The 26,532-nt window shown below is 41.1% G+C and overlaps 1 protein-coding gene across 17 annotated transcripts in view; it reads right to left on the bottom strand.

The window, feature by feature from the left end:
• Positions 1 to 26,532, bottom strand: part of SHISA6 (shisa family member 6) — a 470,754-nt gene that overhangs the window by 315,385 nt on the left and 128,837 nt on the right. The gene's annotated exons all lie outside the window — the stretch shown is intronic.

Raw genomic sequence — 26,532 nt, 5'->3', positions numbered from 1 at the left:
TCTAGGTAGTAACATGTACTATCTGGGCTCTGTGGAACATTATCTAGGTAGTAACATGTACTATCTGGGCTCTGTGGAACATTATCTAGGTAGTAACATGTACTATCTGGGCTCTGTGGAGCATTATCTAGGTAGTAACATGTACTATCTGTGCTCTGTGGAATATTATCTAGGCAGTAACATGTACTATCTGGGCTCTGTTGGGTATTATCTAGGTAGTAACATGTACTATCTGGACTCTGTGGAATATTATCTAGGTAGTAACATGTACTATCTGGGCTCTGTGGAGCATTATCTAGGTAGTAACATGTACTATCTGTGCTCTGTGGAATATTATCTAGGTAGTAACATGTACTATCTGTGCTCTGTGGAATATTATCTAGGCAGTAACATGTACTATCTGGGCTCTGTTGGGTATTATCTAGGTAGTAACATGTACTATCTGTGCTCTGTGGAATATTATCTAGGTAGTAACATGTACTATCTGGGCTCTGTGGAGCATTATCTAGGTAGTAACATGTACTATCTGGGCTCTGTGGAGCATTATCTAGGTTGTAATATGTACTATCTGGGCTCTGTGGAATATTATCTAGGCAGTAACATGTACTATCTGTGCTCTGTGGAATATTATCTAGGCAGTAACATGTACTATCTGGGCTCTGTTGGGTATTATCTAGGTAGTAACATGTACTATCTGTGCTCTGTTGGGTATTATCTAGGTAGTAACATGTACTATCTGGGCTCTGTGGAGCATTATCTAGGTAGTAACATGTACTATCTGGGCTCTGTGGAGCATTATCTAGGTAGTAACATGTACTATCTGGGCTCTGTGGAACATTATCTAGGTAGTAACATGTACTATCTGGGCTCTGTGGAACATTATCTAGGCAGTAACATGTACTATCTGGGCTCTGTGGAACATTATCTAGGTAGTAACATGTACTATCTGGGCTCTGTGGAATATTATCTAGGTAGTAACATGTACTATCTGGGCTCGGTGGAGCATTATCTAGGTAGTGACGTGTACTATCTGGGCTCGGTGGAACATTATCTAGGCAGTAACATCTACTATCTGTGCTCTGTGGAATATTATCTAGGCAGTAACATGTACTATCTGGGCACTAGAATATTATCAAGGTAGTAACATGTACTATCTGGGCACTGTGGGGCATTATCTGCTGTTACATGTACTCTCTGGGCACTGAGTTGCGTTATCTGGGCAGCTATATGAACTATCTGGGGACTCAGGCATTATCTGGGTCTATACATGTACTCTCTGGGCACTGTGGGGTATTATCTAGGCAGTAACATGTACTATCTGGGCACTAGAATATTATCAAGGCAGTAACATGTACTATCTGGGCTCTGTGGAGCATTATCTAGGTAGTAACATGTACTATCTGGGCTCTGTTGGGTATTATCTAGGTAGTAACATGTACTATCTGGGCACTAGAATATTATCTAGGTAGTAACATGTACTATCTGGGCTCTGTGGAGCATTATCTAGGTAGTAACATGTACTATCTGTGCTCTGTGGAATATTATCTAGGCAGTAACATGTACTATCTGGGCACTAGAATATTATCTAGGTAGTAACATGTACTATCTGGGCTCTGTTGTGTATTATCTAGGTAGTAACATGTACTATCTGGGCTCTGTGGAGCATTATCTAGGTAGTAACATGTACTATCTGGGCTCTGTTGGGTATTATCTAGGTAGTAACATGTACTATCTGGGCTCTGTGGAACATTATCTAGGTAGTAACATGTACTATCTGGGCTCTGTTGGGTATTATCTAGGTAGTAACATGTACTATCTGGGCTCTGTTGGGTATTATCTAGGTTGTAACATGTACTATCTGTGCTCTGTGGAATATTATCTAGGTAGTGACGTGTACTATCTGGGATCGGTGGAGCATTATCTAGGCAGTAACATGTACTATCTGTGCTCTGTGGAATATTATCTAGGTAGTAACATGTACTATCTGTGCTCTGTGGAATATTATCTAGGTAGTAACATGTACTATTTGGGCTCTGTGGAACATTATCTAGGTATTAACATCTACTATCTGTGCTCTGTGGAATATTATCAAGGTAGTAACATGTACTATCTGGGCACTGTGGGGCATTATCTGCTGTTACATGTACTCTCTGGGCACTGAGTTACGTTATCTGGGCAGCTATATGAACTATCTGGGGACTCAGGCATTATCTGGGTCTATACATGTACTCTCTGGGCACTGTGGGGTATTATCTAGGCAGTAACATGTACTATCTGGGCACTAGAATATTATCTAGGTAGTAACATGTACTATCTGGGCTCTGTTGTGTATTATCTAGGTAGTAACATGTACTATCTGGGCTCTGTGGATCATTATCTAGGTAGTAACATGTACTATCTGGGCTCTGTTGGGTATTATCTAGGTAGTAACATGTACTATCTGGGCTCTGTGGAGCATTATCTAGGTAGTAACATGTACTATCTGGGCTCTGTGGAGCATTATCTAGGCAGTAACATGTACTATCTGGGCTCTGTGGAACATTATCTAGGCAGTAACATGTACTATCTGGGCTCTGTGGAACATTATCTAGGTAGTAACATGTACTATCTGGGCTCTGTGGAGCATTATCTAGGTAGTAGCATGTACTATCTGGGCTCTGTGGAGCATTATCTAGGTAGTAACATGTACTCTCTGTGCTCTGTGGAATATTATCTAGGCAGTAACATGTACTATCTGGGCACTAGAATATTATCTAGGTAGTAACATGTACTATCTGGGCTCTGTTGGGTATTATTTAGGTAGTAACATGTACTATCTGGGCTCTGTGGAACATTATCTAGGCAGTAACATGTACTATCTGGGCACTAGAATATTATCTAGGTAGTAACATGTACTATCTGGGCTCTGTTGGGTATTATCTAGGTAGTAACATGTACTATCTGGGCTCTGTGGAGCATTATCTAGGTAGTAACATGTACTATCTGGGCTCTGTGGAGCATTATCTAGGTAGTAACATGTTCTATCTGGGCTAAGTGGAACATTATCTAGGTAGTAACATGTACTATCTGGGCTCTGTGGAGCATTATCTAGGTAGTAACATGTACTATCTGGGCTCTGTGGAGCATTATCTAGGTAGTAACATGTACTATCTGGGCTCTGTGGAACATTATCTAGGTAGTAACATGTACTATCTGGGCTCTGTGGAGCATTATCTAGGTAGTAACATGTACTATCTGGGCTCTGTGGAGCATTATCTAGGTAGTAACATGTACTATCTGGGCTCTGTGGAGCATTATCTAGGTAGTAACATGTACTATCTGGGATCTGTGGAGCATTATCTAGGTAGTAACATGTACTATCTGGGCTCTGTGGAACATTATCTAGGTAGTAACATGTACTATCTGGGCTCTGTGGAGCATTATCTAGGTAGTAACATGTACTATCTGGGCTCTGTGGAGCATTATCTAGGTAGTAACATGTACTATCTGGGCTCTGTGGAACATTATCTAGGCAGTAACATGTACTATCTGGGCTCTGTGGAACATTATCTAGGTAGTAACATGTACTATCTGGGCTCTGTGGAACATTATCTAGGCAGTAACATGTACTATCTGGGCTCTGTGGAATATTATCTAGGTAGTAACATGTACTATCTGGGCTCGGTGGAGCATTATCTAGGTAGTAACATGTACTATCTGGGCTCTGTGGAGCATTATCTAGGTAGTAACATGTACTATCTGGGCTCTGTGGAACATTATCTAGGTAGTAACATGTACTATCTGGGCTCTGTGGAACATTATCTAGGCAGTAACATGTACTATCTGGGCTCTGTGGAACATTATCTAGGTAGTAACATGTACTATCTGTGCTCTGTGGAATATTATCTAGGCAGTAACATGTACTATCTGGGCTCGGTGGAGCATTATCTAGGTAGTAACATCTACTATCTGTGCTCTGTGGAATATTATCTAGGCAGTAACATGTACTATCTGGGCACTAGAATATTATCAAGGTAGTAACATGTACTATCTGGGCTCTGTGGGGTATTATTTAGGTAGTAACATGTACTATCTGGGCTCTGTGGAACATTATCTAGGCAGTAACATGTACTATCTGGGCTTTGTGGAATATTATCTAGGTAGTAACATGTACTATCTGGGCTCGGTGGAACATTATCTAGGTAGTAACATGTACTATCTGGGCTCGGTGGAGCATTATCTAGGTAGTAACATCTACTATCTGTGCTCTGTGGAATATTATCTAGGCAGTAACATGTACTATCTGGGCACTAGAATATTATCAAGGTAGTAACATGTACTATCTGGGCTCTGTGGGGTATTATTTAGGTAGTAACATGTACTATCTGGGCTCTGTGGGGTATTATTTAGGTAGTAACATGTACTATCTGGGCACTGTGGGGCATTATCTGCTGTTACATGTACTCTCTGGGCACTGAGTTGCGTTATCTGGGCAGCTATATGAACTATCTGGGGACTCAGGCATTATCTGGGTCTATACATGTACTCTCTGGGCACTGTGGGGTATTATCTAGGCAGTAACATGTACTATCTGGGCACTAGAATATTATCAAGGCAGTAACATGTACTATCTGGGCTCTGTGGAGCATTATCTAGGTAGTAACATGTACTATCTGGGCTCTGTTGGGTATTATGTAGGTAGTAACATGTACTATCTGGGCTCTGTGGAGCATTATCTAGGTAGTAACATGTACTATCTGGGCTCTGTGGAACATTATCTAGGTAGTAACATGTACTATCTGGGCTCTGTGGAGCATTATCTAGGTAGTAACATGTACTATCTGGGCTCTGTGGAACATTATCTAGGTAGTAACATGTACTATCTGTGCTCTGTTGGGTATTATGTAGGTAGTAACATGTACTATCTGGGCTCTGTGGAGCATTATCTAGGTAGTAACATGTACTATCTGGGCTCTGTTGGGTATTATGTAGGTAGTAACATGTACTATCTGGGCTCTGTGGAGCATTATCTAGGTAGTAACATGTACTATCTGGGCTCTGTTGGGTATTATGTAGGTAGTAACATGTACTATCTGGGCTCTGTGGAGCATTATCTAGGTAGTAACATGTACTATCTGGGCTCTGTGGAGCATTATCTAGGTAGTAACATGTACTATCTGGGCTCTGTGGAGCATTATCTAGGTAGTAACATGTACTATCTGGGCTCTGTGGAGCATTATCTAGGTAGTAACATGTACTATCTGGGCTCTGTGGAGCATTATCTAGGTAGTAACATGTACTATCTGGGCTCTGTTGGGTATTATCTAGGTAGTAACATGTACTATCTGTGCTCTGTTGGGTATTATGTAGGTAGTAACATGTACTATCTGGGCTCTGTGGAGCATTATCTAGGTAGTAACATGTACTATCTGGGCTCTGTTGGGTATTATCTAGGTAGTAACATGTACTATCTGGGCTCTGTTGGGTATTATGTAGGTAGTAACATGTACTATCTGGGCTCTGTGGAACATTATCTAGGTAGTAACATGTACTATCTGGGCTCTGTTGGGTATTATGTAGGTAGTAACATGTACTATCTGGGCTCTGTGGAGCATTATCTAGGTAGTAACATGTACTATCTGGGCTCTGTGGAGCATTATCTAGGTAGTAACATGTACTATCTGGGCTCTGTGGAGCATTATCTAGGTAGTAACATGTACTATCTGGGCTCTGTGGAGCATTATCTAGGTAGTAACATGTACTATCTGTGCTCTGTTGGGTATTATCTAGGTAGTAACATGTACTATCTGGGCTCTGTTGGGTATTATGTAGGTAGTAACATGTACTATCTGGGCTCTGTGGAGCATTATCTAGGTAGTAACATGTACTATCTGGGCTCTGTGGAGCATTATCTAGGTAGTAACATGTACTATCTGGGCTCTGTGGAGCATTATCTAGGTAGTAACATGTACTATCTGGGCTCTGTGGAGCATTATCTAGGTAGTAACATGTACTATCTGGGCTCTGTGGAACATTATCTAGGTAGTAACATGTACTATCTGGGCTCTGTGGAGCATTATCTAGGTAGTAACATGTACTATCTGGGCTCTGTGGAGCATTATCTAGGTAGTAACATGTACTATCTGTGCTCTGTTGGGTATTATCTAGGTAGTAACATGTACTATCTGGGCTCTGTTGGGTATTATCTAGGTAGTAACATGTACTATCTGGGCTCTGTGGAGCATTATCTAGGTAGTAACATGTACTATCTGGGCTCTGTTGGGTATTATCTAGGTAGTAACATGTACTATCTGGGCTCTGTTGGGTATTATCTAGGTTGTAACATGTACTATCTGTGCTATGTGGAATATTATCTAGGTAGGGACGTGTACTATCTGGGCTCGGTGGAGCATTATCTAGGCAGTAACATGTACTATCTGTGCTCTGTGGAATATTATCTAGGTAGTAACATGTACTATCTGGGCTCTGTGGAACATTATCTAGGTAGTAACATCTACTATCTGTGCTCTGTGGAATATTATCTAGGCAGTAACATGTACTATCTGGGCACTAGAATATTCTCAAGGTAGTAACATGTACTATCTGGGCTCTGTGGAACATTATCTAGGCAGTAACATGTACTATCTGGGCTCTGTGGAATATTATCTAGGTAGTAACATGTACTATCTGTGCTCTGTGGAACATTATCTAGGTAGTAACATGTACTATCTGGGCTCGGTGCAGCATTATCTAGGTAGTAACATCTACTATCTGTGCTCTGTGGAATATTATCTAGGCAGTAACATGTACTATCTGGGCACTAGAATATTATCAAGGTAGTAACATGTACTATCTGGGCTCTGTGGGGTATTATCTAGGCAGTAACATGTACTATCTGGGCTCTGTGGAGCATTATCTAGGTAGTAACATGTACTATCTGGGCTCTGTGGAGCATTATCTAGGTAGTAACATGTACTATCTGGGCTCTGTGGAACATTATCTAGGCAGTAACATGTACTATCTGGGCTCTGTGGAACATTATCTAGGTAGTAACATGTACTATCTGTGCTCTGTGGAATATTATCTAGGCAGTAACATGTACTATCTGGGCTCGGTGGAGCATTATCTAGGTAGTAACATCTACTATCTGTGCTCTGTGGAATATTATCTAGGCAGTAACATGTACTATCTGGGCACTAGAATATTATCAAGGTAGTAACATGTACTATCTGGGCTCTGTGGGGTATTATTTAGGTAGTAACATGTACTATCTGGGCTCTGTGGAACATTATCTAGGCAGTAACATGTACTATCTGGGCTTTGTGGAATATTATCTAGGTAGTAACATGTACTATCTGGGCTCGGTGGAACATTATCTAGGTAGTAACATGTACTATCTGGGCTCGGTGGAGCATTATCTAGGTAGTAACATCTACTATCTGTGCTCTGTGGAATATTATCTAGGCAGTAACATGTACTATCTGGGCACTAGAATATTATCAAGGTAGTAACATGTACTATCTGGGCTCTGTGGGGTATTATTTAGGTAGTAACATGTACTATCTGGGCTCTGTGGGGTATTATTTAGGTAGTAACATGTACTATCTGGGCACTGTGGGGCATTATCTGCTGTTACATGTACTCTCTGGGCACTGAGTTGCGTTATCTGGGCAGCTATATGAACTATCTGGGGACTCAGGCATTATCTGGGTCTATACATGTACTCTCTGGGCACTGTGGGGTATTATCTAGGCAGTAACATGTACTATCTGGGCACTAGAATATTATCAAGGCAGTAACATGTACTATCTGGGCTCTGTTGGGTATTATCTAGGTAGTAACATGTACTATCTGGGCTCTGTTGGGTATTATCTAGGTAGTAACATGTACTATCTGGGCTCTGTGGAGCATTATCTAGGTAGTAACATGTACTATCTGGGCTCTGTGGAACATTATCTAGGTAGTAACATGTACTATCTGGGCTCTGTGGAGCATTATCTAGGTAGTAACATGTACTATCTGGGCTCTGTTGGGTATTATCTAGGTAGTAACATGTACTATCTGGGCTCTGTGGAGCATTATCTAGGTAGTAACATGTACTATCTGGGCTCTGTGGAGCATTATCTAGGTAGTAACATGTACTATCTGGGCTCTGTGGAACATTATCTAGGTAGTAACATGTACTATCTGGGCTCTGTGGAACATTATCTAGGTAGGGACGTGTACTATCTGGGCTCGGTGGAGCATTATCTAGGCAGTAACATGTACTATCTGTGCTCTGTGGAATATTATCTAGGTAGTAACATGTACTATCTGGGCTCTGTGGAACATTATCTAGGTAGTAACATCTACTATCTGTGCTCTGTGGAATATTATCTAGGCAGTAACATGTACTATCTGGGCACTAGAATATTCTCAAGGTAGTAACATGTACTATCTGGGCTCTGTGGAACATTATCTAGGCAGTAACATGTACTATCTGGGCTCTGTGGAATATTATCTAGGCAGTAACATGTACTATCTGTGCTCTGTGGAACATTATCTAGGTAGTAACATGTACTATCTGGGCTCGGTGCAGCATTATCTAGGTAGTAACATCTACTATCTGTGCTCTGTGGAATATTATCTAGGCAGTAACATGTACTATCTGGGCACTAGAATATTATCAAGGTAGTAACATGTACTATCTGGGCTCTGTGGGGTATTATTTAGGTAGTAACATGTACTATCTGGGCACTGTGGGGCATTATCTGCTGTTACATGTACTCTCTGGGCACTGAGTTGCGTTATCTGGGCAGCTATATGAACTATCTGGGGACTCAGGCATTATCTGGGTCTATACATGTACTCTCTGGGCACTGTGGGGTATTATCTAGGCAGTAACATGTACTATCTGGGCACTAGAATATTATCAAGGCAGTAACATGTACTATCTGGGCTCTGTGGAGCATTATCTAGGTAGTAACATGTACTATCTGGGCTCTGTGGAGCATTATCTAGGTAGTAACATGTACTATCTGGGCTCTGTGGAGCATTATCTAGGTAGTAACATGTACTATCTGGGCTCTGTGGAGCATTATCTAGGTAGTAACATGTACTATCTGGGCTCTGTGGAGCATTATTTAGGTAGTAACATGTACTATCTGGGCTCTGTGGAGCATTATCTAGGTAGTAACATGTACTATCTGGGCTCTGTGGAGCATTATCTAGGTAGTAACATGTACTATCTGGGCTCTGTGGAACATTATCTAGGTAGTAACATGTACTATCTGGGCTCTGTGGAGCATTATCTAGGTAGTAACATGTACTATCTGGGCTCTGTGGAACATTATCTAGGTAGTAACATGTACTATCTGGGCTCTGTGGAGCATTATCTAGGTAGTAACATGTACTATCTGTGCTCTGTTGGGTATTATCTAGGTAGTAACATGTACTATCTGGGCTCTGTGGAACATTATCTAGGTAGTAACATGTACTATCTGGGCTCTGTGGAACATTATCTAGGTAGTAACATGTACTATCTGGGCTCTGTTGGGTATTATCTAGGTAGTAACATGTACTATCTGGGCTCTGTTGGGTATTATCTAGGTAGTAACATGTACTATCTGGGCTCTGTGGAGCATTATCTAGGTAGTAACATGTACTATCTGGGCTCTGTTGGGTATTATCTAGGTAGTAACATGTACTATCTGGGCTCTGTTGGGTATTATCTAGGTTGTAACATGTACTATCTGTGCTATGTGGAATATTATCTAGGTAGTGACATGTACTATCTGGGCTCGGTGGAGCATTATCTAGGCAGTAACATGTACTATCTGTGCTCTGTGGAATATTATCTAGGTAGTAACATGTACTATCTGGGCTCTGTTGGGTATTATCTAGGTAGTAACATGTACTATCTGGGCTCTGTTGGGTATTATCTAGGTAGTAACATGTACTATCTGGGCTCTGTGGAACATTATCTAGGTAGTAACATGTACTATCTGGGCTCTGTGGAACATTATCTAGGTAGTAACATCTACTATCTGTGCTCTGTGGAATATTATCTAGGCAGTAACATGTACTATCTGGGCACTAGAATATTCTCAAGGTAGTAACATGTACTATCTGGGCACTGTGGGGCATTATCTGCTGTTACATGTACTCTCTGGGCACTGAGTTACGTTATCTGGGCAGCTATATGAACTATCTGGGGACTCAGGCATTATCTGGGTCTATACATGTACTCTCTGGGCACTGTGGGGTATTATCTAGGCAGTAACATGTACTATCTGGGCACTAGAATATTATCAAGGCAGTAACATGTACTATCTGGGCTCTGTTGGGTATTATCTAGGTAGTAACATGTACTATCTGGGCTCTGTTGGGTATTATCTAGGTAGTAACATGTACTATCTGGGCTCTGTGGAGCATTATCTAGGTAGTAACATGTACTATCTGGGCTCTGTGGAACATTATCTAGGTAGTAACATGTACTATCTGGGCTCTGTGGAGCATTATCTAGGTAGTAACATGTACTATCTGGGCTCTGTTGGGTATTATCTAGGTAGTAACATGTACTATCTGGGCTCTGTGGAGCATTATCTAGGTAGTAACATGTACTATCTGGGCTCTGTGGAGCATTATCTAGGTAGTAACATGTACTATCTGGGCTCTGTGGAGCATTATCTAGGTAGTAACATGTACTATCTGGGCTCTGTGGAACATTATCTAGGTAGTAACATGTACTATCTGGGCTCTGTGGAACATTATCTAGGTAGTAACATGTACTATCTGGGCTCTGTGGAGCATTATCTAGGTAGTAACATGTACTATCTGGGCTCTGTGGAGCATTATCTAGGTAGTAACATGTTCTATCTGGGCTCTGTGGAACATTATCTAGGTAGTAACATGTACTATCTGGGCTCTGTGGAACATTATCTAGGTAGGGACGTGTACTATCTGGGCTCGGTGGAGCATTATCTAGGCAGTAACATGTACTATCTGTGCTCTGTGGAATATTATCTAGGTAGTAACATGTACTATCTGGGCTCTGTGGAACATTATCTAGGTAGTAACATCTACTATCTGTGCTCTGTGGAATATTATCTAGGCAGTAACATGTACTATCTGGGCACTAGAATATTCTCAAGGTAGTAACATGTACTATCTGGGCTCTGTGGAACATTATCTAGGCAGTAACATGTACTATCTGGGCTCTGTGGAATATTATCTAGGTAGTAACATGTACTATCTGTGCTCTGTGGAACATTATCTAGGTAGTAACATGTACTATCTGGGCTCGGTGCAGCATTATCTAGGTAGTAACATCTACTATCTGTGCTCTGTGGAATATTATCTAGGCAGTAACATGTACTATCTGGGCACTAGAATATTATCAAGGTAGTAACATGTACTATCTGGGCTCTGTGGGGTATTATTTAGGTAGTAACATGTACTATCTGGGCACTGTGGGGCATTATCTGCTGTTACATGTACTCTCTGGGCACTGAGTTGCGTTATCTGGGCAGCTATATGAACTATCTGGGGACTCAGGCATTATCTGGGTCTATACATGTACTCTCTGGGCACTGTGGGGTATTATCTAGGCAGTAACATGTACTATCTGGGCACTAGAATATTATCAAGGCAGTAACATGTACTATCTGGGCTCTGTGGAGCATTATCTAGGTAGTAACATGTACTATCTGGGCTCTGTGGAGCATTATCTAGGTAGTAACATGTACTATCTGGGCTCTGTGGAGCATTATCTAGGTAGTAACATGTACTATCTGGGCTCTGTGGAGCATTATTTAGGTAGTAACATGTACTATATGGGCTCTGTGGAGCATTATCTAGGTAGTAACATGTACTATCTGGGCTCTGTGGAGCATTATCTAGGTAGTAACATGTACTATCTGGGCTCTGTGGAACATTATCTAGGTAGTAACATGTACTATCTGGGCTCTGTGGAGCATTATCTAGGTAGTAACATGTACTATCTGGGCTCTGTGGAACATTATCTAGGTAGTAACATGTACTATCTGGGCTCTGTGGAGCATTATCTAGGTAGTAACATGTACTATCTGTGCTCTGTTGGGTATTATCTAGGTAGTAACATGTACTATCTGGGCTCTGTTGGGTATTATCTAGGTAGTAACATGTACTATCTGGGCTCTGTGGAGCATTATCTAGGTAGTAACATGTACTATCTGTGCTCTGTTGGGTATTATCTAGGTAGTAACATGTACTATCTGGGCTCTGTGGAGCATTATCTAGGTAGTAACATGTACTATCTGGGCTCTGTTGGGTATTATCTAGGTAGTAACATGTACTATCTGGGCTCTGTGGAGCATTATCTAGGTAGTAACATGTACTATCTGGGCTCTGTTGGGTATTATCTAGGTAGTAACATGTACTATCTGGGCTCTGTGGAGCATTATCTAGGTAGTAACATGTACTATCTGGGCTCTGTTGGGTATTATCTAGGTTGTAACATGTACTATCTGTGCTATGTGGAATATTATCTAGGTAGTGACATGTACTATCTGGGCTCGGTGGAGCATTATCTAGGTAGTAACATGTACTATCTGGGCTCTGTGGAATATTATCTAGGTAGTAACATGTACTATCTGGGCTCTGTTGGGTATTATCTAGGTAGTAACATGTACTATCTGGGCTCTGTGGAGCATTATCTAGGTAGTAACATGTACTATCTGGGCTCTGTGGAACATTATCTAGGTAGTAACATGTACTATCTGGGCTCTGTGGAACATTATCTAGGTAGTAACATCTACTATCTGTGCTCTGTGGAATATTATCTAGGCAGTAACATGTACTATCTGGGCACTAGAATATTCTCAAGGTAGTAACATGTACTATCTGGGCACTGTGGGGCATTATCTGCTGTTACATGTACTCTCTGGGCACTGAGTTACGTTATCTGGGCAGCTATATGAACTATCTGGGGACTCAGGCATTATCTGGGTCTATACATGTACTCTCTGGGCACTGTGGGGTATTATCTAGGCAGTAACATGTACTATCTGGGCACTAGAATATTATCAAGGCAGTAACATGTACTATCTGGGCTCTGTTGGGTATTATCTAGGTAGTAACATGTACTATCTGGGCTCTGTTGGGTATTATCTAGGTAGTAACATGTACTATCTGGGCTCTGTGGAGCATTATCTAGGTAGTAACATGTACTATCTGGGCTCTGTGGAACATTATCTAGGTAGTAACATGTACTATCTGGGCTCTGTGGAGCATTATCTAGGTAGTAACATGTACTATCTGGGCTCTGTTGGGTATTATCTAGGTAGTAACATGTACTATCTGGGCTCTGTGGAGCATTATCTAGGTAGTAACATGTACTATCTGGGCTCTGTGGAGCATTATCTAGGTAGTAACATTTACTATCTGGGCTCTGTGGAGCATTATCTAGGTAGTAACATGTACTATCTGGGCTCTGTGGAACATTATCTAGGTAGTAACATGTACTATCTGGGCTCTGTGGAACATTATCTAGGTAGTAACATGTACTATCTGGGCTCTGTGGAGCATTATCTAGGTAGTAACATGTACTATCTGTGCTCTGTGGAATATTATCTAGGCAGTAACATGTACTATCTGGGCTCTGTTGGGTATTATCTAGGTAGTAACATGTACTATCTGGGCTCTGTGGAATATTATCTAGGTAGTAACATGTACTATCTGGGCTCTGTGGAGCATTATCTAGGTAGTAACATGTACTATCTGTGCTCTGTGGAATATTATCTAGGTAGTAACATGTACTATCTGTGCTCTGTGGAATATTATCTAGGCAGTAACATGTACTATCTGGGCTCTGTTGGGTATTATCTAGGTAGTAACATGTACTATCTGTGCTCTGTGGAATATTATCTAGGTAGTAACATGTACTATCTGGGCTCTGTGGAGCATTATCTAGGTAGTAACATGTACTATCTGGGCTCTGTGGAGCATTATCTAGGTTGTAATATGTACTATCTGGGCTCTGTGGAATATTATCTAGGCAGTAACATGTACTATCTGTGCTCTGTGGAATATTATCTAGGCAGTAACATGTACTATCTGGGCTCTGTTGGGTATTATCTAGGTAGTAACATGTACTATCTGTGCTCTGTTGGGTATTATCTAGGTAGTAACATGTACTATCTGGGCTCTGTGGAGCATTATCTAGGTAGTAACATGTACTATCTGGGCTCTGTGGAGCATTATCTAGGTAGTAACATGTACTATCTGGGCTCGGTGGAGCATTATCTAGGTAGTGACGTGTACTATCTGGGCTCGGTGGAACATTATCTAGGCAGTAACATCTACTATCTGTGCTCTGTGGAATATTATCTAGGCAGTAACATGTACTATCTGGGCTCTGTGGAGCATTATCTAGGTAGTAACATGTACTATCTGGGCTCTGTGGAGCATTATCTAGGTAGTAACATGTACTATCTGGGCTCTGTGGAGCATTATCTAGGCAGTAACATGTACTATCTGGGCTCTGTGGAACATTATCTAGGTAGTAACATGTACTATCTGGGCTCTGTGGAGCATTATCTAGGTAGTAACATGTACTATCTGTGCTCTGTGGAATATTATCTAGGCAGTAACATGTACTATCTGGGCACTAGAATATTATCTAGGTAGTAACATGTACTATCTGGGCTCTGTTGGGTATTATTTAGGTAGTAACATGTACTATCTGGGCTCTGTTGGGTATTATCTAGGTAGTAACATGTACTATCTGTGCTCTGTGGAACATTATCTAGGTAGTAACATGTACTATCTGGGCTCTGTGGAACATTATCTAGGTAGTAACATGTACTATCTGTGCTCTGTGGAATATTATCTAGGTAGTGACGTGTACTATCTGGGCTCTGTGGAGCATTATCTAGGCAGTAACATGTACTATCTGTGCTCTGTGGAATATTATCTAGGTAGTAACATGTACTATCTGGGCTCTGTTGGGTATTATCTAGGCAGTAACATGTACTATCTGGGCACTAGAATATTATCAAGGTAGTAACATGTACTATCTGGGCTCTGTGGGGTATTATTTAGGTAGTAACATGTACTATCTGGGCACTGTGGGGCATTATCTGCTGTTACATGTACTCTCTGGGCACTGAGTTACGTTATCTGGGCAGCTATATGAACTATCTGGGGACTCAGGCATTATCTGGGTCTATACATGTACTCTCTGGGCACTGTGGGGTATTATCTAGGCAGTAACATGTACTATCTGGGCACTAGAATATTATCAAGGCAGTAACATGTACTATCTGGGCTCTGTGGAGCATTATCTAGGTAGTAACATGTACTATCTGGGCTCTGTTGGGTATTATCTAGGTAGTAACATGTACTATCTGGGCTCTGTGGAGCATTATCTAGGTAGTAACATGTACTATCTGGGCTCTGTGGAGCATTATCTAGGTAGTAACATGTACTATCTGGGCTCTGTGGACTATTATCTAGGTAGTAACATGTACTATCTGGGCTCTGTGTACTATTATCTAGGCAGTAACATGTACTATCTGGGCACTAGAATATTATCTAGGCAGTAACATGTACTATCTGGGCTCTGTGGAACATTATCTAGGTAGTAACATGTACTATCTGGGCTCTGTGGAGCATTATCTAGGTAGTAACATGTACTATCTGTGCTCTGTGGAATATTATCTAGGCAGTAACATGTACTATCTGGGCACTAGAATATTATCTAGGTAGTAACATGTACTATCTGGGCTCTGTTGGGTATTATCTAGGTAGTAACATGTACTATCTGGGCTCTGTGGAGCATTATCTAGGTAGTAACATGTACTATCTGGGCTCTGTTGGGTATTATCTAGGTAGTAACATGTACTATCTGGGCTCTGTTGGGTATTATCTAGGTAGTAACATGTACTATCTGGGCTCTGTGGAACATTATCTAGGCAGTAACATGTACTATCTGTGCTCTGTGGAATATTATCTAGGTAGTGACGTGTACTATCTGGGCTCGGTGGAGCATTATCTAGGTAGTAACATGTACTATCTGGGCTCTGTGGAACATTATCTAGGTAGTAACATGTACTATCTGGGCACTAGAATATTATCAAGGTAGTAACATGTACTATCTGGGCTCTGTGGGGTATTATTTAGGTAGTAACATGTACTATCTGGGCTATGTGGGGTATTATTTAGGTAGTAACATGTACTATCTGGGCTCTGTGGAGCATTATCTAGGTAGTAACATGTACTATCTGGGCTCTGTGGAGCATTATCTAGGTAGTAACATGTACTATCTGGGCTCTGTGGAACATTATCTAGGTAGTAACATGTACTATCTGGGCTCTGTGGAGCATTATCTAGGTAGTAACATGTACTATCTGGGCTCTGTGGAGCATTATCTAGGTAGTAACATGTACTATCTGGGCTCTGTGGAACATTATCTAGGTAGTAACATGTACTATCTGGGCTCTGTGGAACATTTTCTAGGCAGTAACATGTACTATCTGGGCACTATAATATTATCAAGGTAGTAACATGTACTATCTGGGCACTAGAATATTATCAAGGTAGTAACATGTACTATCTGGGCACTAGAATATTATCAAGGTAGTAACATGTACTATCTGGGCACTAGAATATTATCTAGGTAGTAACATGTACTATCTGGGCTCTGTGGAGCATTATCTAGGTAGTAACATGTACTATCTGGGCTCTGTGGAGCATTATCTAGGCAGTAACATCTACTATCTGTGCTCTGTGGAATATTATCTAGGCAGTAACTTGTACTATCTGGGCACTAGAATATTATCAAGGTAGTAACATGTACTATCTGGGCTCTGTGGGGTATTATTTAGGTAGTAACATGTACTATCTGGGCTCTGTGGGGTATTATTTAGGTAGTAACATGTACTATCTGGGCACTGTGGGGCATTATCTGCTGTTACATGTACTCTCTGGGCACTGAGTTGCGTTATCTGGGCAGCTATATGAACTATCTGGGGACTCAGGCATTATCTGGGTCTATACATGTACTCTCTGGGCACTGTGGGGTATTATCTAGGCAGTAACATGTACTATCTGGGCACTAGAATATTATCAAGGCAGTAACATGTACTATCTGGGCTCTGTGGAGCATTATCTAGGTAGTAACATGTACTATCTGGGCTCTGTGGAGCATTATCTAGGTAGTAACATGTACTACCTGGGCTCTGTGGAGCATTATCTAGGTAGTAACATGTACTATCTGGGCTCTGTGGAGCATTATCTAGGTAGTAACATGTACTATCTGGGCTCTGTGGAACATTATCTAGGCAGTAACATGTACTATCTGGGCTCTGTGGAATATTATCTAGGTAGTAACATGTACTATCTGGGCTCTGTGGAACATTATCTAGGTAGTAACATGTACTATCTGGGCTCTGTGGAACATTATCTAGGTAGTGACGTGTACTATCTGGGCTCGGTGGAGCATTATCTAGGTAGTAACATCTACTATCTGTGCTCTGTGGAATATTATCTAGGCAGTAACATGTACTATCTGGGCACTAGAATATTATCAAGGTAGTAACATGTACTATCTGGGCTCTGTGGGGTATTATTTAGGTAGTAACATGTACTATCTGGGCTCTGTGGGGCATTATCTGCTGTTACATGTACTCTCTGGGCACTGAGTTGCGTTATCTGGGCAGCTATATGAACTATCTGGGGACTCAGGCATTATCTGGGTCTATACATGTACTCTCTGGGCACTGTGGGGTATTATCTAGGCAGTAACATGTACTATCTGGGCACTAGAATATTATCAAGGCAGTAACATGTACTATCTGGGCTCTGTGGAGCATTATCTAGGTAGTAACATGTACTATCTGGGCTCTGTTGGGTATTATCTAGGTAGTAACATGTACTATCTGGGCTCTGTTGGGTATTATCTAGGTAGTAACATGTACTATCTGGGCTCTGTGGAACATTATCTAGGTAGTAACATGTACTATCTGGGCTCTGTGGAACATTATCTAGGTAGTAACATGTACTATCTGGGCTCTGTGGAGCATTATCTAGGTAGTAACATGTACTATCTGGGCTCTGTTGGGTATTATCTAGGTAGTAACATGTACTATCTGGGCTCTGTGGAGCATTATCTAGGTAGTAACATGTACTATCTGGGCTCTGTGGAACATTATCTAGGTAGTAACATGTACTATCTGGGCTCTGTGGAGCATTATCTAGGCAGTAACATGTACTATCTGGGCTCTGTGGAACATTATCTAGGCAGTAACATGTACTATCTGGGCTCTGTGGAATATTATCTAGGTAGTAACATGTACTATCTGGGCTCTGTGGAACATTATCTAGGTAGTAACATGTACTATCTGTGCTCTGTGGAATATTATCTAGGTAGTGACGTGTACTATCTGGGCTCGGTGGAGCATTATCTAGGTAGTAACATGTACTATCTGTGCTCTGTGGAATATTATCTAGGTAGTAACATGTACTATCTGGGCTCTGTGGAACATTATCTAGGTAGTAACATGTACTATCTGTGCTCTGTGGAATATTATCTAGGTAGTGACGTGTACTATCTGGGCTCGGTGGAGCATTATCTAGGTAGTAACATGTACTATCTGTGCTCTGTGGAATATTATCTAGGTAGTGACGTGTACTATCTGGGCTCGGTGGAGCATTATCTAGGTAGTAACATGTACTATCTGTGCTCTGTGGAATATTATCTAGGCAGTAACATGTACTATCTGGGCACTAGAATATTATCAAGGTAGTAACATGTACTATCTGGGCTCTGTGGGGTATTATTTAGGTAGTAACATGTACTATCTGGGCTCTGTGGAACATTATCTAGGTAGTAACATGTACTATCTGGGCTCTGTGGAACATTATCTAGGTAGTAACATGTACTATCTGTGCTCTGTGGAATATTATCTAGGCAGTAACATGTACTATCTGGGCACTAGAATATTATCAAGGCAGTAACATGTACTATCTGGGCTCTGTGGAACATTATCTAGGTAGTAACATGTACTATCTGGGCTCGGTGGAATATTATCTAGGCAGTAACATGTACTATCTGGGCACTAGAATATTATCTAGGTAGTAACATGTACTATCTGGGCTCTGTTGGGTATTATCTAGGTAGTAACATGTACTATCTGGGCTCTGTGGAGCATTATCTAGGTAGTAACATCTACTATCTGGGCTCTGTGGAACATTATCTAGGTAGTAACATGTACTATCTGGGCTCTGTGGAACATTATCTAGGTAGTAACATGTACTATCTGGGCTCTGTGGAATATTATCTAGGCAGTAACATGTACTATCTGGGCACTAGAATATTATCAAGGCAGTAACATGTACTATCTGGGCTCTGTGGAACATTATCTAGGTAGTAACATGTACTATCTGTGCTCTGTGGAATATTATCTAGGCAGTAACATGTACTATCTGGGCACTAGAATATTATCAAGGCAGTAACATGTACTATCTGGGTTCTGTGGAGCATTATCTAGGTAGTAACATGTACTATCTGGGCTCTGTTGGGTATTATCTAGGTAGTAACATGTACTATCTGGGTTCTGTGGAGCATTATCTAGGTAGTAACATGTACTATCTGGGCTCTGTTGGGTATTATCTAGGTAGTAACATGTACTATCTGGGCTCTGTGGAACATTATCTAGGTAGTAACATGTACTATCTGTGCTCTGTGGAATATTATCTAGGCAGTAACATGTACTATCTGGGCACTAGAATATTATCAAGGCAGTAACATGTACTATCTGGGCTCTGTGGAACATTATCTAGGTAGTAACATGTACTATCTGGGCTCGGTGGAATATTATCTAGGCAGTAACATGTACTATCTGGGCACTAGAATATTATCTAGGTAGTAACATGTACTATCTGGGCTCTGTTGGGTATTATCTAGGTAGTAACATGTACTATCTGGGCTCTGTGGAGCATTATCTAGGTAGTAACATGTACTATCTGGGCTCTGTGGAACATTATCTAGGTAGTAACATGTACTATCTGGGCTCTGTGGAACATTATCTAGGTAGTAACATGTACTATCTGGGCACTAGAATATTATCAAGGCAGTAACATGTACTATCTGGGCTTTGTGGAACATTATCTAGGTAGTAACATGTACTATCTGTGCTCTGTGGAATATTATCTAGGCAGTAACATGTACTATCTGGGCACTAGAATATTATCAAGGCAGTAACATGTACTATCTGGGCTCTGTGGAACATTATCTAGGTAGTAACATGTACTATCTGGGCTCTGTGGAATATTATCTAGGCAGTAACATGTACTATCTGGGCACTAGAATATTATCAAGGCAGTAACATGTACTATCTGGGCTTTGTGGAACATTATCTAGGTAGTAACATGTACTATCTGTGCTCTGTGGAATATTATCTAGGCAGTAACATGTACTATCTGGGCACTAGAATATTATCAAGGCAGTAACATGTACTATCTGGGCTCTGTGGAACATTATCTAGGTAGTAACATGTACTATCTGTGCTCTGTGGAATATTATCTAGGCAGTAACATGTACTATCTGGGCACTAGAATATTATCAAGGCAGTAACATGTACTATCTGGGTTCTGTGGAGCATTATCTAGGTAGTAACATGTACTATCTGGGCTCTGTTGGGTATTATCTAGGTAGTAACATGTACTATCTGGGCTCTGTGGAATATTATCTAGGTAGTAACATGTACTATCTGGGCTCTGTGGAACATTATCTACAGTCATGGCCAAAAGTATTGACACCCCTGCAATTCTGTCAGATAATAGTTTCTTCCTGAAAATGATTGCAAACACAAATTCTTTGGTAATATTATCTTCATTTAATTTGTCTTAAATGAAAAAACACAAAAAGATTTGTCCTAAAGCCAAATTGGATATAATTCCACACCAAACATAACAAAGAGGGTGGACAAAAGTATTGGCACTGTTCGAAAAATCATGTGATGCTTCTCTAATTTGTGTAATTAACAGCACCTATAACTTACCTGTGGCTCCTAACAGGTGTTGGCAATAACTAAATCACACTTGCAGCCAGTTGACATGGATTAAAGTTGACTCAACCTCTGTCCTGTGTCCTGTGTCCTTGTGTGTACCACATTGAGCATGGAGAAAAGAAAGAAGACCAAAGAACTGTCTGAGGACTTGAGAAACCAAATTGTGAGGAAGCATGAGCAATATCAAGGCTACAAGTCCATCTCCAAAGACCTGAATGTTCCTGTGTCTACCGTGCGCAGTGTCATCAAGAAGTTTAAAGCCCATGGCACTGTGGCTAACCTCCCTAGATGTGGCCGGAAAAGAAAAATTGACAAGAGATTTCAATGCAAGATTGTGCGGATGTTGGATAAAGAATCTCCACTAACATCCAAACAAGTTCAAGCTGCCCTGCAGTCCGAGGGTACAACAGTGTCAACCCGTACTATCCATCGGCATCTGAATAAAAAGGGACTGTATGGTAGGAGACCCAGGAAGACTCCACTTCTTACCCCGAGACATAAAAAAGCCAGGCTGGAGTTTGCCAAAACTTACCTGAAAAAGCCTAAAACATTTTGGAAGAATGTTCTCTGGTCAGATGAGACAAAAGTAGAGCTTTTAGGGCAAAAGCATCAACATAGAGTTTACAGGAGAAAAAAGAGGCATTCAAAGAAAAGTACACGGTCCCTACAGTCAAACATGGCGGAGGTTCCCTGATGTTTTGGGGTTGCTTTGCTGCCTCTGGCACTGGACTGCTTGACCGTGTGCATGGCATTATGAAGTCAGAAGACTACCAACAAATTTTGCAGCATAATATAGGGCCCAGTGTGAGAAAGCTGGGTCTACCTCAGAGGTCATGGGTCTTCCAGCAGGACAATTACCCAAAACACACTTCAAAAAGCACTAGAAAATGGTTTGAGAGAAAGCACTGGAGACTTCTAAGGTGGCCAGCAATGAGTCCAGACCTGAATCCCATAGAACACCTGTGGAGAGATCTGAAAATGGCAGTTTGGAGAAGGCACCCTTCAAATATCAGGGACCTGGAGCAGTTTGCCAAAGAAGAATGGTCTAAAATTCCAGCAGAGCATTGTAAGAAATTCATTGATGGTTACCGGAAGCGGTTGGTCGCAGTTATTTTGGCTAAAGGTTGTGCAACCAAGTATTGGGCTGAGGGTGCCAATACTTTTGTCCGGCCCATTTTTGGAGTTTTGTGTGAAATGATCAATGTTTTGCTTTTTGCTTCATTCTCTTTTGTGTTTTTTCATTTAAGACAAATTAAATGAAGATAATAATACCAAAGAATTTGTGTTTGCAATCATTTTCAGGAAGAAACTGAATATTATCTGACAGAATTGCTGGGGTGTCAATACTTTTGGCCATGACTGTAGGTAGTAACATGTACTATCTGGGCTCTGTTGGGTATTATCTAGGTAGTAACATGTACTATCTGGGCTCTGTGGAGCATTATCTAGGTAGTAACATGTACTATCTGGGCTCTGTGGAACATTATCTAGGTAGTAACATGTACTATCTGTGCTCTGTGGAATATTATCTAGGTAGTGACGTGTACTATCTGGGCTCGGTGGAGCATTATCTAGGTAGTAACATCTACTATCTGGGCTCTGTGGAACATTATCTAGGTAGTAACATGTACTATCTGGGCTCTGTTGGGTATTATCTAGGTAGTAACATGTACTATCTGGGGTCTGTTGGGTATTATCTAGGTAGTAACATGTACTATCTGGGCTCTGTTGGGTATTATCTAGGTAGTAACATGTACTATCTGGGCTCTGTTGGGTATTATCTAGGTAGTAACATGTACTATCTGGGCTCTGTTGGGTATTATCTAGGTAGTAACATGTACTATCTGGGCTCTGTGGAACATTATCTAGGTAGTAACATGTACTATTTGGGCTCTGTGGAACATTATCTAGGTAGTAACATGTACTATCTGGGCTCTGTGGAGCATTATCTAGGTAGTAACATGTACTATCTGTGCTCTGTGGAATATTATCTAGGTAGTAACATGTACTATCTGGGCTCTGTGGAACATTATCTAGGTAGTAACATGTACTATCTGTGCTCTGTGGAGCATTATCTAGGTAGTAACATGTACTATCTGTGCTCTGTGGAATATTATCTAGGCAGTAACATGTACTATCTGGGCACTAGAATATTATCAAGGCAGTAACATGTACTATCTGGGCTCTGTGGAGCATTATCTAGGTAGTAACATGTACTATCTGGGCTCGGTGGAGCATTATCTAGGTAGTAACATGTACTATGTGGGCTCTGTGGAACATTATCTAGGTAGTAACATGTACTATCTGGGCTCTGTGGAGCATTATCTAGGTAGTAACATGTACTATCTGGGCTCTGTGGAGCATTATCTAGGTAGTAACATGTACTATCTGTGCTCTGTGGAATATTATCTAGGCAGTAACATGTACTATCTGGGCACTAGAATATTATCAAGGCAGTAACATGTACTATCTGGGCTCTGTGGAGCATTATCTAGGTAGTAACATGTACTATCTGGGCTCGGTGGAGCATTATCTAGGTAGTAACATGTACTATATGGGCTCTGTGGAACATTATCTAGGTAGTAACATGTACTATCTGGGCTCTGTGGAATATTATCTAGGCAGTAACATGTACTATCTGGGCACTAGAATATTATCAAGGCAGTAACATGTACTATCTGGGCTCTGTGGAGCATTATCTAGGTAGTAACATGTACTATCTGGGATCGGTGGAGCATTATCTAGGTAGTAACATGTACTATCTGGGCTCTGTGGAGCATTATCTAGGTAGTAACATGTACTATCTGTGCTCTGTGGAATATTATCTAGGCAGTAACATGTACTATCTGGGCACTAGAATATTATCAAGGCAGTAACATGTACTATCTGGGCTCTGTGGAGCATTATCTAGGTAGTAACATGTACTATCTGGGCTCGGTGGAGCATTATCTAGGTAGTAACATGTACTATATGGGCTCTGTGGAGCATTATCTAGGTAGTAACATGTACTATCTGGGCTCTGTGGAGCATTATCTAGGTAGTAACATGTACTATCTGGGCTCTGTGGGGTATTATTTAGGCAGTAACATGTACTATCTGGGCTCGGTGGAATATTATCTAGGCAGTAACATGTACTATCTGGGCACTAGAATATTATCTAGGTAGTAACATGTACTATCTGGGCTCGGTGGAGCATTATCTAGGTAGTAACATGTACTATCTGGGCTCGGTGGAATATTATCTAGGCAGTAACATGTACTATCTGGGCACTAGAATATTATCAAGGCAGTAACAAGTACTATCTGGGTTCTGTGGAGCATTATCTAGGTAGTAACATGTACTATCTGGGCTCTGTTGGGTATTATCTAGGTAGTAACATGTACTATCTGGGCTCTGTGGAGCATTATCTAGGTAGTAACATGTACTATCTGGGCTCTGTGGAACATTATCTAGGTAGTAACATGTACTATCTGGGCTCTGTGGAACATTATCTAGGCAGTAACATGTACTATCTGGGCTCTGTAGAATATTATCTAGGTAGTAACATGTAATATCTGGGCTCTGTGGAACATTATCTAGGCAGTAACATGTACTATCTGGGCTCTGTGGAAAATTATCTAGGTAGTAACATGTACTATCTGGGCTCTGTGGAACATTATCTAGGTAGTAACATGTACTATCTGGGCTCGGTGGAGCATTATCTAGGTAGTAACATCTACTATCTGTGCTCTGTGGAATATTATCTAGGCAGTAACATGTACTATCTGGGCACTAGAATATTATCAAGGTAGTAACATGTACTATCTGGGCTCTGTGGGGTATTATTTAGGTAGTAACATGTACTATCTGGGCTCTGTGGAACATTATCTAGGTAGTAACATGTACTATCTGGGCTCTGTTGGGTATTATCTAGGTAGTAACATGTACTATCTGGGCTCTGTTGGGTATTATCTAGGTAGTAACATGTACTATCTGGGCTCTGTTGGGTATTATCAAGGTAGTAACATGTACTATCTGGGCTCTGTGGAACATTATCTAGGTAGTAACATGTACTATCTGGGCTCTGTTGGGTATTATCTAGGTAGTAACATGTACTATCTGGGCTCTGTGGAACATTATCTAGGTAGTAACATGTACTATCTGGGCTCTGTGGAGCATTATCTAGGTAGTAACATGTACTATCTGTGCTCTGTGGAATATTATATAGGCAGTAACATGTACTATCTGGGCACTAGAATATTATCAAGGCAGTAACATGTACTATCTGGGCTCTGTGGAGCATTATCTAGGTAGTAACATGTACTATCTGGGCTCGGTGGAGCATTATCTAGGTAGTAACATGTACTATCTGGGCTCTGTGGAACATTATCTAGGTAGTAACATGTACTATCTGGGCTCTGTGGAGCATTATCTAGGTAGTAACATGTACTATCTGGGCTCGGTGGAGCATTATCTAGGTAGTAACATGTACTATCTGGGCACTAGAATATTATCAAGGCAGTAACATGTACTATCTGGGCTCTGTGGAGCATTATCTAGGTAGTAACATGTACTATCTGGGCTCGGTGGAGCATTATCTAGGTAGTAACATGTACTATCTGGGCTCTGTGGAACATTATCTAGGTAGTAACATGTACTATCTGGGCTCTGTGGAGCATTATCTAGGTAGTAACATGTACTATCTGGGCTCGGTGGAGCATTATCTAGGTAGTAACATGTACTATCTGGGCTCGGTGGAGCATTATCTAGGTAGTAACATGTACTATCTGGGCTCGGTGGAGCATTATCTAGGTAGTAACATGTACTATCTGGGCTCTGTGGAATATTATCTAGGTAGTAACATGTACTATCTGGGCTCGGTGGAGCATTATCTAGGTAGTAACATGTACTATCTGGGCACTAGAATATTATCTAGGCAGTAACATGTACTATCTGGGCACTAGAATATTATCTAGGCAGTAACATGTACTATCTGGGCACTAGAATATTATCTAGGCAGTAACATGTACTATCTGGGTTCTGTGGCGCATTATCTAGGTAGTAACATGTACTATCTGGGCTCTGTGGAGCATTATCTAGGCAGTAACATGTACTATCTGGGCTCTGTGGAACATTATCTAGGCAGTAACATGTACTATCTGGGCTCTGTGGAATATTATCTAGGTAGTAACATGTACTATCTGGGCTCTGTGGAATATTATCTAGGTAGTAACATGTACTATCTGGGCTCGGTGGAATATTATCTAGGTAGTAACGTGTACTATCTGGGCTCGGTGGAATATTATCTAGGCAGTAACATGTACTATCTGGGCACTAGAATATTATCAAGGCAGTAACATGTACTATCTGGGCTCTGTGGAGCATTATCTAGGTAGTAACATGTACTATCTGGGCTCTGTGGAATATTATCTAGGTAGTAACGTGTACTATCTGGGCTCGGTGGAATATTATCTAGGCAGTAACATGTACTATCTGGGCACTAGAATATTATCAAGGCAGTAACATGTATTATCTGGGCTCTGTG

The sequence above is a fragment of the Dendrobates tinctorius genome, unplaced genomic scaffold (genome assembly GCF_039654945.1).
Source record: "Dendrobates tinctorius isolate UK_male_01 unplaced genomic scaffold, ASM3965494v1 ptg000063l, whole genome shotgun sequence".
In the NCBI taxonomy this organism is placed as follows: domain Eukaryota; kingdom Metazoa; phylum Chordata; class Amphibia; order Anura; family Dendrobatidae; genus Dendrobates; species Dendrobates tinctorius.
This window is presented reverse-complemented; position numbering and strand designations above follow the sequence as displayed.